Source organism: Leopardus geoffroyi, chromosome A1 (genome assembly GCF_018350155.1).
Source record: "Leopardus geoffroyi isolate Oge1 chromosome A1, O.geoffroyi_Oge1_pat1.0, whole genome shotgun sequence".
NCBI classification, from domain to species: Eukaryota; Metazoa; Chordata; class Mammalia; order Carnivora; family Felidae; genus Leopardus; species Leopardus geoffroyi.
Window position 1 is genome coordinate 156080426 of NC_059326.1, and position 15265 is coordinate 156095690.

General features: G+C 36.7%; 2 protein-coding genes across 5 annotated transcripts in view; one reads left to right on the top strand and one right to left on the bottom strand.

Annotated features, from left to right (window-relative positions):
• Positions 1 to 15265, top strand: part of LOC123608390 — a 54604-nt gene that overhangs the window by 21082 nt on the left and 18257 nt on the right. The gene's annotated exons all lie outside the window — the stretch shown is intronic.
• KIAA0825 (KIAA0825 ortholog) overlaps positions 1 to 15265 on the bottom strand; it is a 396110-nt gene that overhangs the window by 4098 nt on the left and 376747 nt on the right. The window lies entirely within an intron of this gene.

Genomic DNA, 15265 nt, shown 5'->3' on the forward strand with positions numbered 1-15265 from the left:
AAATTATAAATCCAATGTCTTAATCCTAAAACACCCTAAGAAGATATATATCCTAAAAGACTCCTGCTATAAGGGAATAGAATTTCAACGTTTATTTATTTTTGGGACAGAGAGAGACAGAGCATGAACGGGGGAGGGGCAGAGAGAAAGGGAGACACAGAATCGGAAACAGGCTCCAGGCTCTGAGCCATCAGCCCAGAGCCTGACGCGGGGCTCGAACTCACGGACCGCGAGATCATGACCTGGCTGAAGTCAGAAGCTTAACCGACTGCGCCACCCAGGCGCCCCTAGAATATCTAACAAGCAAGTACCTGTTCACTGAATGTCTTCCAGAAGCCCACTGTTTTATTATAGTCAGAACTCCTGGATAAGAGTTTGTCATACATGAAGAAAATATATTGAGTTTGGAATGGGATCATTCTGGTTTTCTTCAATGAAAAGAAAGCAAGGACATTTCATTTTCCATAGAAACCTCCTACTGGGATCCTTGTTTTCTTTCATACGGGTTTTCTTGGAGTGTTAGGTTCAATATGCCCTGACCAGTCCTGGGAGGTGGTTTATTATAAAGCAAGAGAGAAGAGTGGAGAGAAAGATGGAATTATCTGAGAGATTAGACATGGGTTTAATTTACATATCTTCATCATTGTCTGCCTGGGATTCGCCTCATATCCTAGCCCCAACCTTCGGTGGATCTAAAAACTTATTACTTATGGTTGTCTTAATTTCTCTATACATTCCCATATGGTCAGAGTTAGGTCATTGGTCATATAGGTTTTAATAACAACTTGAAGGATAAAGAGATTTTTCACTGCTACACTGTTCAGTCATGTGACAAGGGGCAGTTCTCCTTAGGTCAGTAATTAGAATTTTAAAGTTTAGCCTACAAGGTACTTTCTACTATTTTCATGGAGTTTTAAAGGTAAAAACTGTCATTCCTCATTTTATACAAGTGAACTTGGTCATCATTAATTTTCATATTAAGTTGAACTCCTTCCAAGAAGGAATATATTAATAACAGAAAATACTTAAATAGCACTATGTCTTAGGCATTGTTTTAAACATATGACATATCACTCTTCAAATCTGTACTAGAAAATGTTGTTGTTCCCATTGTACAGAGGGGTAAACTGAGATATACTGTTAATGTCACTTGTCCAGGTATCTTTGGATTGAAATCAAGGAGTCAAGCTCTAGAGTTTAGACTTACAAATGAGGCACTCAGCATAATTTTAAAACCATTTTACAGGTATCATTCATTAATATTAAAAATAGTTTGAACTTTTATTTCCTGAAAAATGTTGACCAAATTGGACTAGATATTTAAAAAAAGAAAAAAAGAACTCTCTAAAATTAATGTAAATATTTTAAAGAAATCCAAACATGAAAAATTAGGTTTGCCTTTTTTATTCCATGGAAAAGGTGCTAATATTGTACTGAGTAAATGAATTATTTTATGACTGTCAACAGAACAAAATATGTAATATGTACATAAATATTTTGATCATTGTCTCTACTTGTGAAAATTGAAAGCACGATCTCTGCTTCATTTAAATATCTGTATAATTAATGTAATTTAAATGAATTGTATACATAATAGAATCCAAGATAAGGATTTTTGAAGCTTCATGAGAATTGTAGGCACCTAACAGTATAATTGAGCTGTTAGTAATTAATGATCGTAAGCAACATAATTTATCTATCACAGCCTTTTTATATTTGCCTGGTGCTTATTAAGAAGAAATCATTTCATGTGAGAATAAGAAATTTTGACAGAGATAGGAAAAAAAATAATATTCAAACTACATTTTCTCTAAAAATTTCACCTTAATTGAATAAAGCATTAGAGATTTGAAATGTATGTTTATTTATCTCAAGTACTATTTTATTTCAAATCTATAAGTTTCTTTTTTGAAGTATGATTGGCATTATATTAGTTTCAGGTATACAATATATTGATTTCATATTTATATACATTACAAAATCATCAGGCTGAGTCTAGTTACCACCTATTACCATACAATATTGTTATTACAATATTGTTGACTATATTCTCTCTGCTGTACAATACATCCCCATAGATTATTTATTTTATAACTGGAAGATTGCACCTCTTAATCTCTTTCAATTATTTCACCAGTTATTTTACCAGGTGGAAAGCCTGCACCCGCCTCCCCCCGACAACCATCAGTTTGTTCTCTATATTATGAATCTGTTTCTGTTTTGTTCATTTGTTTTGCTTTTCATATTCCACAGATAAGTGAAACCATATGATATTTGTCTTTCTCTGACTTACTTCACTTAGTAAGTCTAGGTCTATCCATCTTGTCGCAAATGGAAAGATTTTGTTTTTTTAATGGCTGAGTAATGTTCCATTGTATATATACATACCACATCTTTATCCATTTGATCTATCTCTGAACACTTAGGTTGCTTAGGTTTATCTTGGCTGTTGTAAAGAATACTGTAGTAAACATGGGGGTGCATAATTTTCAGGTTAGTGTTTTCATTTTTTTCCAGATAATACCCAGAAGTGGAATTGATGATAGATCATATAGTAGTTATATTTTCAATTTTTTTTAATGTTTACTTATTTTGAGGAAGAGAGACAGTGTTAGCAGGGAAAGGGCAGAGAGAGTGGGATACACAGTATCTGAAACAGGCTCCAGGCTCTGAGCTGTCAGCACAGGGCCTGATGCAGGGCTCGAATTCACGAACTGTGAGATCATGACCTGTGCCGATGTCGGACACTTAACCAACTGAGCCACCCAGGCGCCCCTCTATTTTCAATATTTTAAGGAACCTCTCTATTACTTTTCATAGTGACCACACCACTTTACATTCCCACCAACATTGCAAGAGGATTCTCTTTTCAACACATCCTTGTCAACATTTGGTATTTCTGGTCTTTTTGATAGTAGCCATTTTGACAGGTGTGAGGTGACATCTCATTGTGGTTTTGACTTGGATTTCTCTGATGATAGTGATGTTGAGTATCTTTTCATATGTCTGTTGACCATCTGTATGTGTTTGGAAAAATATCTATTCAGGTCCTCTTCACATTTCTTAATCAAAGAGTTTTGTTTTTTTTATAGTGAGTTTTGAGGGTTTTTTTTAATGTTTTGGATATTCCTTATTGGAGATACTATTTTCAAATATCTTCTCCCATTCAGCAGGTTGCATTCTTGCTCTGTTGGTTTTAGTTTGATGTAGTGCCATTTAAAAATTTTTGTTTTTGCTGTCCTTGTCTGAAGAGACTGATCCAAAAAAAAATATTGCTAAGACAGATGTCAGAGAGCTTGCTGCCTATGTTTTCTTCTAGTTTTATGGTTTCATGTCTTACACTTAAGTCTTTTATCCATTTTAGGTTTATTTTTATATATGGTGTTAGAAAGTGGTCCAGTTTCATTGATTTGCTTATAGTTGTCCCATTTTCCCACCACCATTTGTTGAAGAGACTCTCCTTTCCCCACTGTATTCTTGTCTCCTTTGTCATAGATTAATTGACCATATAAGCATGGGTTAATTTCTGGTATGTCTATTCCATTGATTTTTGTGTCTCTTTTTTTGCCAGTAGTATACTGTTTTGATTACTATAGCTTTGTAGTATAGTTTGAATTAAGGAGCGTGGTACCTACAGATTCATTCTTCTTTCTCAACATTGCTTTGGCTACGTAGAGTCTTTTGTGGTTACATAAAAATTTTAAGATTATTTGTTCTTGTTCTGTGAAAAATGCCATTGGTATTTTAATAGAGATTCCCTTGAATCTGTAGATTGCTTTGGGTAGTGTGGACATTTTAACAATAATCTCCTTCCAATCCATAAGCATGATATATTTTTCCATTTATTTATGTTCTTTTCAGTTTTTTTCATCACTGTCTTATAGTTTTCAGAGTACAGGTCTTTCGCCTCTTTGTTTAAATTTATTCCTAGGTATTTTATTCTTTTTGATGCAGTTGTAAATGGGATTGATTTCTTCTCTTATAGTTTGTTATAAGTGTATAGAAACACAAGAGATTTCTGTGTGTTTTTTATCCTGCAACTTTACTGAATCCATTTGTTAATTCTAATAATTCTAGTAGTTAATTCTAAGAGTCTTTCCAACTTTTTTATATAGAGCATTAAATCATCTGCCAATAGTGCCAGTTTTACTTCTTCCTTTTCAATTTTTATGCCTTTCATTTTTGTTTCTTGCCTAAATTCTATGGCTAGGACCTCCAATACTATGTTGAATTAAAGTGGCATCCTTGTCTTTTTCCTGTTCTTAGAGGAAAAGTTTTCAACTTTCCAACATTGAGTATTATGTTAGCTTTGAGTTTACCACATATGGCCTTTATTATGTTGAGGTATATTCCCTCTATACCCACTTTGTTGAAGGTTTTTATCATATGGGTGTTGAGTTTTGTTAAATGCTCTTTTTGCAGCTATTAAGATGATAATATGATTTTTATCTTGCATTTTATTAATGTTTTTATCACATTGATTGATTCACTAATGTTAAACCATCCTCACATCCCTGGAATAAATTTCATTGGATCACGGTGTATGATCCTTTTAATGTATTGCTGAATTCGGTGTGATAATATTTTGTTGAGGATTTTTTCATCTATGTTCATTGGGGATATTGGCCTTTTTTTGTAAGTCTCTTTGTCTTGTTTGGTATCGGGGTAGTGCTGGTCTTATAAAATTAGTTTGGAAATATTCTTTTCAATTTTTTGCAATAATTTGAAAAGGATAGGTATTAACTCTTGTTTATTTGTTTTTTTTTAATATAATTAATTAATTAATTTACATTCAAGTTAGTTAGCATAATGAATTCAGGAGTAGATTCCAGTGATTCATCCCCTATGTGTAACACCCAGTACTCATCCCAACAAGTGTCTTCCTTAATGCCCCTTACCCATTTAGACCAAACCTCTATCCCCAGTCCCTCCAGTAACCCTCAGTTTGTCTCTGTATTTAAAAGTCTCTTATGTTTTGTCCACCTCCTTGTTTTTATATTATTTTTGTCTGCCTTCCCTTATGTTCATCTTATTAACTCTAAATTTTTGGTACAATTCACAGGTGAAGCCCTGTGATCCTGGACTTTTATTTGTGGGATTTTTTGAATACTCATTCAATTTTATTGTTAGTAATTAGTTTACTTAGGTTTTCTATTTTTTATCATGATTCAATCTTAGAAGATTGTACATGTCTAGGAATTTATCCATTTCTTCTAGGTTGTCCAGTTAGTTGGTGTATAATTGTTCACAGTAGTATCATGATCATTCATATTTCTGTGGTATATGCTGTAATTTCTCTTTCGTTTCTGATTTTATTTGGGGCCTCTTTTTTTCTTGAGGAGTCTGGAAAAGTTTATCAGTTTTATCTTTTCAAAGAATCAGCTCTTAGTTTCATTGATCTTTTCTTTTTCCTGCATTTAATTTATTGCCTCTCTGAACTTTATTGCTTCATTCCTTCTGCTAATTTCGGTCTTTGTTTGCTTTTCTTTTTCTATATTCCTTTAGGTATAAAGTTAGGTTTTTGAGATTTTTCTTGTCTTTTGGAGTAAGCTTATATCTCTGTGAACTTCCCTCTTAGAACTGCTTTTGCTATATCCCTTAGATTTTGGAACATTGTGCTTCCACTTGATTTGTCTCAAAGTATTTTTACATTTCCCCTTATCTTCATTAACCCATTGATTGTTTAATAGCTTATTGTTTAGTCTTTACATGTTTTTGGTTTTTTCCAATTTTCTTTTTGTAATTGATTTCTAATTTTATCCCATTGTGGTCTGAAAAGCAGCTTGATATGATTTCAATCTTGTTATATTTATTGAGACTTTTTTTATGGCCTAACATGTGGTCCACTCTGGAAATTGTTGCATTTTGAAATGTGTACATGAAAAGAATGTGTATTCTGCTGTTTTGGGATGGAATATTATATTCCATCTGGTGTGCTGTGTCAATTAAGGCCAATGTTTCCTTGCTTATTTTCTGTCTGGATGATCTATCCAATAATGTAAGGTAGTGTTAAACTCACCCCTACTATTGTATTACTATCAATTTCTCTTTTTATGTCTCTTAATATTTGCTTTACATATTTAGGTGCTCTATTTTGAGAGTAGAGATATTTACAATTGTTATATCTTCTTGTTGGATTGGTCCTTTTGTCATTAGATAATGTACTTCTCTCTCCCTTTTGTTGCAGTGTTTTAAACTCTATTATAGGGGCGACTGGGTGGCTCAGTCGGTTAAGCGTCCGACTTCGGCTCAGGTCATGATCTCGCAGTCCGTGAGTTCGAGCCCCGCGACGGGCTCTGTGCTGACCGCTCAGAGCCTGGAGCCTGTTTCAGATTCTGTGTCTCCCTCTCTCTCTGACCCTCTCCCGTTCATGCTCTGTCTCTCTCTGTCTCAATAATAAATAAACGTTAAAAAAAAAAAATTAAAAAAAAAATAAATAAATAAACTCTATTATAATTATTGCTAACCAGCTTTCTTCTTGTTTGTATTTGCATGAAATATCTTTTTCCATCCCTTCACTTTCACTCTGTGTGTATATTTAGATCTGAAGTGAATCTCTTGTAGGCATCATTTAGATTTGGTCTTTTTTTTTTTATTTTTTTTATTTTGGTGTTGTTGTTGTTATTTTGTTTTATCCCTTCAGCCATCCTATGACTTCTGATTGGAGAATTTAGTCCATTTACATTTAAAGTAATTATTGATAGATATATACTTATTCAATTTGTTAATTTTTTCTGGCTATTTTTGTAGTTCCTTTTTGTTCCTTCTCTTGCAGTTTGATGCTTTTTTTTAGTATAATGTTTAGATTCCTTTTGCTATATTTCTTTGTGTATCTATTGTAGGTTTCTGGTTTGTGTTTATCATGAAATTGATATATGATAGCATATATATATGCATATATATGGCAACCTAGTTTAAGTTGACAGTCACTCAAGTTCATTTACATTCTAAAAGCACATTTTTACTGACCCCCCTTTTTTTTGACATCATATTTTACATCTTTTTATTTTGTATATCCCTTACCTAATTATTATAGTTATTGTTGGTTTTAGTAATTTTGTGGGTTTTTTTTTTAAGTTTACTTATTTATTTTGAAGATGGGAAAGGGGCAGAGAGATAGGGACAGAGAGAATCCCAAGCAGGATCCACACTGTCACTGCAGAGCCTGACTCACGGCTCAAACCCATGAACTGTAAACCATGAACCATGAGATGATGACCTGAACCAAAATCATGAGTCAGATGCTCAACCAACTGAGCCACCCAGGTGCCCCAGTACTTTTGTTTTTAAACTTTGTATGAGCTTCATAAGTGAATGGTTCAGTACATTTATTACATAATTGCCTTTCCTAGAGAGACTTCTTTTACTTTCATATATTTTCTTATTTTTAGTTATGACTTTTTCTGCTTTAATTTAGCATTTCTTGTAAGGCTGTTTTAGTGGTGATGAAATCCTTTACCTTTTGCTTGTCTGGAATACTCTTTCATTTTCCTTCAAGTTTAAACTTTGCCAGGTAGAATATTCTTGATTTTAAGTTTTTTCCTTTCAGCACTTTGAAGATATCGTGCCACTCCTTTCTGGCTTGCAGAGCTTTTGCTGAAAAATCAGGGGGTAGCCTATGTGAGCTCCCTTGTATATAACTAGTTGTTTTTCTCTCTTACTGTTTTTAAGATTCTCTCTTATCTTTAATTTTTGACATTTTAATTATGTGTCTTGAAGTTGCTGTCTTTGGGTTAATCTAGTTTGGAACTCCATGTTAGCTTAACCTAGGTATCTGTTTTCTTCCACAAGTTAGAGAAGTTTTCAGACATTATTTCTTCAAGTAAGTTTTTTGCCCCTTTCTCTTTTTCTTCTGGGATTCCTATAATGTCAATGTTAGTAAGCTTGATGTTGTCCCTGATAGCCCTCAAAACTCTTGTTTTTTCAAATACTTTTTTTCTTTTTGCTGATTTTCTTGATTCTGATTGGGTAGTTTCTACTATCTGTTGCCAGGTCACTGATCTGCTTTTCTGTATCTGATTTGCTGTTGATTCCCTCTAGTATATTTTTTCATTTTAGCTCTTGTATTCTTTAGCTGTGATTGGTAGTTTTTTATATTGTCTCTCTCTTTGTTGAAGTTCTCACTGTGTTCATCAGTTTCTTCTCCTGAGTTCTGTATCTATATGACTATTATTTTGAATTCTTTATCACGTCAGTTATTTACCTCCATTTCATTAAGATCTTTTTCTGAGTTTTTGTTGTTGTTCTTTTTTTTTGGAATACATTCCTCTGTCTCTTCATTTTGCTTGATTCTCTGTCTCTATTTCTATGTATTCAGCAAACTGGCTACCTCTCCGGTCTTGAAGGGGTTTCCTTGTGTAGGAAATGTCCTGTGGGCCCCAGAAGTACATTCTCCCTTGGCCACGAGAATCAGGTGCTCAAGGGGACATTTCCTGTGTTAGTTTGTGTGCCAGCCTGGCATGATGGTGGTGGTTGGGACTCTTCCCTTGGCCCGGCTGGCTAGGTCATTGCAGCTAGTTAAATTTCTCTCTGTGGCTCAGCTGGCTGGGGTTGCTGTAGTGTGTGGGGCTTTTCCCTTGACCACGCTATCCTGGGCTTCAGTAGTGGGCAGGGCTCTCACATTCCGCTCCTCACCCCCTGCCACCACCAGCTGGTTGGGGATGCTGTGGTGGGTGGGGCTTTCCTAGGCCCACCCATCCTTCTGGGGTACTACTGGTGCTGCTGCAGTTGTTGGCAGGGTTGTCAGCAGGCAGCCCTACCAACATTAGCACCTTAGAGTATGAGTAGTAGCAGCTTTGGCTGAGCATGGTAGAATATGACCACAAAAGTGGTGCTTGACAGTGTTTCCATCCCCAGTGTCTCAGCAGTTTTCCACCTGACTGGTAGATGTTCCTGGACTAAAACCTATGTTCTAGGCATTTTTCCAACTGGCATTTTATTGCTGGTTCTTAGGGCCAGTTAGACTGCACACAAGCCCTTTAAGAGTGGGTTCTCCATTCCCTAAAACTATGATTTTTCTGGTTATAATCCCTGTTAGTTGTCAAAACCTGGCTTTTTAGAGTGTTGTCTCTCCTGTGAAGGACCTAAGAGTTGAAATGCCCAAGGGAGGCGTTCTGTGTTCTTGAGATCCCTCTCAATTATAGATCACTGCACCTGGGTTGGGCTTTTTCTTTTTTTGGTGAGAATTTGTCTCTGTCACTCTTACCCATGTCAGTGCTCCTTTTCTGTCTCTAATTTTGGAGGCCGTTTATCCATTTCCAGGTTTTTTCTGAGGAAATTATTCCAAATGTAGTTGCATAGTTATCTGTGGGAGGAGGTGCTCTCAGGTTCTTCCTATGAAGCCATCTTGAATTTTCTTCCATTTATAAGCTGTTAAGAGTTTATCTTTAATTCTATCCTAGTTTTTAGGCTTTGTTAACACAGTGTAAAAACAAGTCAATTCTATCAAATTACTATTGGAAAATAAAATAGTTTATCAGTTTGTTAAACACAACTGATTGGGAAACTTGTTTAAAATGTCTACCCCGGGGGCGCCTGGGTGGCTCAGTCGGTTGAGCATCTGACTTCGGCTCAGGTCATGAGCTTGCGGTTTGTGGGTTCGAGCCCCGCGTCAGGCTCTGTGCTGACAGCTCAGAGCCTGGAGCCTGCTTCAGATTCTGTATCTACCTCTCTCTCTGCCCTCCCCCCCACTCACACTCTGTCTCTCTCTCCTTCAAAAGTAAATAAACATTAAAAATTTTTTTAAAAATAAATAAATAAAATGTCTATCCCTAGCTTATATTAATATGTTTAGAATCTGTAGAGGAAGTATGTCCCTCAGGAACCAGAAAATGTTGGAACCAGTGTATTTTAATTTTCCCTTGGAAGCATTATGAAGTGAGTATATTTTTGTTTTTCCCGACTTTGGTAGCCTGCTCTCTTTCGCTATTGCTAAATTTCCTACCTGCCTACTATGGAAAAAGAACTGCAGCCTGACCCACACTCCAGCTGTTGGCAATGAATTGTTGTATTTTAGTCCCTAATAAGCAGCAAAATTCATGAGACCTCACTGATCTCTACCATAATCTTAACTGTCTCCTAGAGTGTGCTCCATCTTTATAACTCCTGGGTATATAGATGTGGGAGTATGGCCTATCTTTGACTATGGTTTTCTTTTTCTATCCAGTCACAACAGGGACGCTAAACCCTGGACTGAGATACTCTAATAGAACCAGCATTGACAACTTTGGTCTCCTGCACTACGTGGATTGGCTTGAGAGTTGTCAGCCTTGGTGGGTCTTCTGGATTTACACACACATTCAGCCCCGGACCAGAGGTATCCACCTACTCCTCTGTATTTTATATGATTGTTAGTTATATTATAGGGCTCTTTCACGTACCACACCATGTGCTAAGAGCTTTCTGTTTCTGCTTGCCTCAGTGAGCAGTGGTGGCCTTGGGACCTCTAAAATAAGACCTTGAGGGATAAGACAAAAACAGTCATACCACACTGAGTAACTGTTCTAGTTGTCAGTTCAGTAGAATCTTTTATATTGGAGGGTTTTGTGGATAGCTGTGTGTCACAGCCAACCAAGAGAGTCCTGCTTGGGGAGAACATACACATAAAGTATACATATCCTTGGTAGGGCAGTCTGTCATGGAAGCAATTCCTGGGGCACCCTTACTATAGGAAAGAGTGACCAACACTAGACAGAGGAAGAGGGCAAGAATCTAGAGTGTGACAAGTACTCTGAGGCATTTACTATGGCTTCTCCTAGAAGAAATACATCTAAAATCGATGACCTCCGCTGTATCCTGAGTAAGAGCACAGGCTCTGGAATCACTCTGCCTTTGGGTTGAATCCACACAACCACTTACTAATTAAATTACTTAAGGCAAATTTCTTAACTCTGTGCATCAGGGTTCCCATGTATAAAATGGGGTCAGAATAGTTAGGTGCACAGCCATGTCCATTAGTTTATGTATTGCCTATGACTGATTTAAGTCTATGTCAGAATTTAGTGGTTATGACTGAGACCAGCTAAGTTTGTCCCAGGAAGCCTAAATACTTACTATTTGGGCTTTTACAGAAAAGTCATTCTAATTGGGGTGGTGCTGCCTCCCTATGGGGAAATGGGGAGAGCATTTTTGGGGGACGCTATCTAGAGAGTGCTTCCCCAACCCATGAAACAGAGCTGGTAAAGATCTTTATATACAGCAATCCCAAACAATATTTTGTCTTCTCAAAATGTCAATAACATCTCTGCTGAGAAACATGTGCTCTAGAATCTCCAAAATAATGTTGAAACATGCCTATCTAATTTGTGATTTTAATTCAAATCGTTTTAGTGTTTCACAGTTTAGAAAACTCTTTACCGAAGAGTGGAAGTTTAGAAGCCAGGTACCGGATTTGAATCCCTTACACAATGTGTGACTATGAACAAGCCAGATAAACTGTGCCTCAGTTCTTTATCAATGAAGTGAGAGTACGAACAGTGTCTGCTACTTGGAGTTGCAGTCAGGATGATAGGACTCAGTACACATAAAATAGTATATGCTTCAGAGCAGACACTCAAACAGTGATTATTATTATCATTATGTGGCATATTGTTTAAGGGTGCAAACAGCTGAAGTCCTAATTATGATGTCTTAAGCAATAGAGGGGTATTTTTCTCACATAACAAGAAATCCAGAGGTAGGTGACTACCAGCATGGGTTAAAAAGCTTGTAACAGCAGGGCTCATGTCTTTGTGGTTCTCTTGCCCTTCACCCTGTGGTTCCAAAATGATTGTTGGAGCTTCACATCCTATCCTTGTTTTGAGTCAAGAAAAACGAGGAAGAAGCATACCAGCTCTTCCTGTCTCATTTTAACAGGGAATTAAAACCATTCCTAGATTCCTCTCAGTGGATACTAGAGCCATACTGTGTAGGTTTGAGTCCCAACTCTACCTTTTACTAGTTGTGTGGCATTGGGCAAATTTCTTAATCTCTCTGTGCCTCAGTTTTCTTATATGCAAAATAGAGGATGATAATGGTTTGTAACTTAGTGCATTATTATTTTTTTATTTTTTTAATTTACATCCAAGTTAGCATATAGTGCAACAATGATTTCAGAAGTAAATTCCTTCATGCCCCTTACCCATTTAGCCCATCCCCCTTCCCACAACCCTCCAGTAACCCTCTTGTTTGTTTTCCATATTTAAGTCTCTTCTGTTTTGTCCCCCTCCCTGTTTTTGAATATTTTTGCTTCCCTCCCCTTATGTTCATCTGTTCTTGCCTTAAAGTCCTCATATGAGTGAAGTCATATGATATTTGTCTTTCTCTGACTAATTTCACTTAGGATAATACACTCTAGTTCCATCCACGTAGTTGCAAATGGCAAGATTTCATTCTTTTTGATTGCCAAGTAATACTCCATTGTATATATATACCACATCTTCTTTATCCATACATCCATCAAGGGACATCTGGGCTCTTTCCATACCTTGGCTATTATTGATAGTGCTGCTATAAACATTGGGGTCCATGTGCCCCTTTGAAACAGCATAGCTGTATCCCTTGGATACATACCTGTAGTGCAATTGCTGGGTCGTAGGGTAGTTCTATTTTTAATTTTTTGAGGAACCTCCATACTCTTTTCCAGAGTGGTGCACCAGTTTGCATTCCCACCAAATGCAAAAAGAGATCCTCTTTTTCTGCATCCTCACCAACATCTGTTGTTGCCTGAGTTGTTAATATTCGCCATTCTGACAGGTGTGAGGTGGTATCTCATTGTGGTTTTGATTTGTATTTCCCTGATGATGAGTGATGGTGAGCATTTTTTCATGTGTCGGTTGGCCATCTGGATGTCTTCTTTGGAGAAGTGTCTATTCATGTCTTCTGCCCATTTCTTCACTGGATTATTTGTTTTTTGGCTGTTGAGTTTGATAAGGTCATTACAGATTTTGAATACTAACCCTTTATCTGATATGTCATTTGCAAGTATCTTCTCCCATTGTGTCGGTTGCCTTTTAGTTTTCCTGATGGTTTCCTTTGCTGTGCAGAAGCTTTTTATTTTGATGAGGTCCCAGTAGTTCATTTTTGTGTTTTTCTTTTTCAAAATTGCTTTGGCTATTCAGGGTCTTTTTTGGTTCCATACAAATTTTAGGATTGTTTATTTTAGCTTTGTGAACAATGCTGGTGTTATTTTGATAGGTATTGCTCTTAGTGCATTATTGTAAAGAGTAGGTGAACTCTGAATTCATAAAGTGTTGGTATTATTTTATGAGACTACTTCTCTCAAGGGGCTTCCCCAGAGCTCTTGCCTTGATGTTCTTTCTGCCCTGGGCCTTTATATTGTTTTATCAGGTAAATTCTCTTTCTTCTAAGTACATGGATAAAATGAAGTTGATTAGTATTACAGTGGTTTGACTCAGTTTTCATTTACACATTTCTGTGATTACGTTGTTCCCTCCTGTCTTTCATGAGGGAGGCGTTTCAATGCTAGTTCACTCATTCAACCTAGCGTGGCCATGGCTGTTTTTGTTTTCCTGTAAACCCTTTGTTGTATCTTTCAAATACAGTGCATAATAACGGCATTTGATCATATTATTGGCATTTCTCCTGAAATGCTAACAAAATATTTGGATATAAAAATGTAAGTTGAAATAAGCTTCCTGATTTAATGTTATTAGTAAACATTTATGTAGTACTTTATATTTACAAATTACTTTACAATTATTTATTAGTTAATTGTACTGTTAAACAACATTAACCATCTGGCCAAATTAATGATTTCAAATTGTCCTACCAGTCGGTAGCTGAACAGTGAAAAGTAAAGTCATATTGGATTTTATTCTCATTGAACAAACTGTTTTGTCCTTCTCTTTTCTCTTCTGCACAACATAGTACAGACTGACTTCAAAGGGAGGTTCAAATCAGAGGGAACTATTGTCCTATAAATGTGGGCATTCCCCCAGATTCATGCTAGACCTTCTGCACTGAAGAGCAGTCTTCCTCCCATGGAAAACCCCACATCTGCTCCCACATATTCAGCTCTTGTCTCCTTATCTGTAATCCATCTGTGTTCCAAACTGTAATTCAGTACCTTTAAAAACATAATTTAATGTTTTTAAAGGTACTGAATTAGGTTTTAAATTTAAAGGTACTGAATCTTCAAGCTTTCTGGATTCAACTTGTTAGTGGTCGCTTTCACTCCATCTTCAATTATATTCATAATTCATATTTTAATGTATATTTTTAATTATTCAAACTAACCATTACCATCATACTGTAAAGCAGGGTCTGACTTCAAAAAGTACTGTGTGCCTATACTCGCATCTTGTCTACACAGTCAGTCCATTAAAGGATAATTTATTCTGCAGTCACTCCAACATTCATCTCCCTGCCATCAGTCCACAGTTCAGGTGCTGTGATAATGTGATTTCTAATAAGAAATATGTATTTGGTCACCATCCCAGTTTGGAATTTCCTGTGATGAGAACTATAAAGGTGTCTTTTGTTATGTTAATGATGTTACTTTTGAAAAACACCTAAGATTGGGGGCTGGTTAGTAAAGGAGCCAAACCTGTCATTTAGACACTTGGGATTTCCATTACTATTCCCAGTCTCCAGAGAGGGCAAGGGGCTGGAGACTGAGTTCAGTCTCCAATGGCCAGTGATGTAGTCAATCATGCCTATGTAATAAAACCTCCATAAAAACCCAAAAGGACAGGGTTCAGAGAATGTCTGGGATGGTGAGCACATGGAAATTTGGGCAGAGTGGCATGCTGGGAGAGAACATGGCACCTTGTGCCCTTCCTCATGCCTTGCCCTGCGCATCTCTTCCATCTGGCTGTTCCTGAGTTATATCCATTTATAATAAAATGGTAATCTAGTAAGTAAAATATATTTCTGAGTTCTGTGAGCTACTGTAGCAAATTACTCACATCTAAGGAGGGGTTCAATGGAAATTCCATTCTATTGCACTGTCAGTCAGAAGTACAGGTAACAACCTGCACTGGTGATTGACATCTGAAATGGAGACAGTAGAAGCCAGTCTTGTAGGAATGAGGCCTTAACCTGTAAGATCTATTGCCCTCTCTAGGTAAATAGTCTCAGAATTAAGATTAATTGTAGGACACTTACCTGGTACATAGAATTGCTTGGTGATGTGGGAAAAACAGCCTCCATATATTGGAAATGTGTGCAGAATCATCGGTGCTTAGGATTTTGTTGCCTGAACAGTGCAATATTCTCCAGATATTCAGAGCCCACGCCTCACACCACGGCTATACCAAACCTGCAG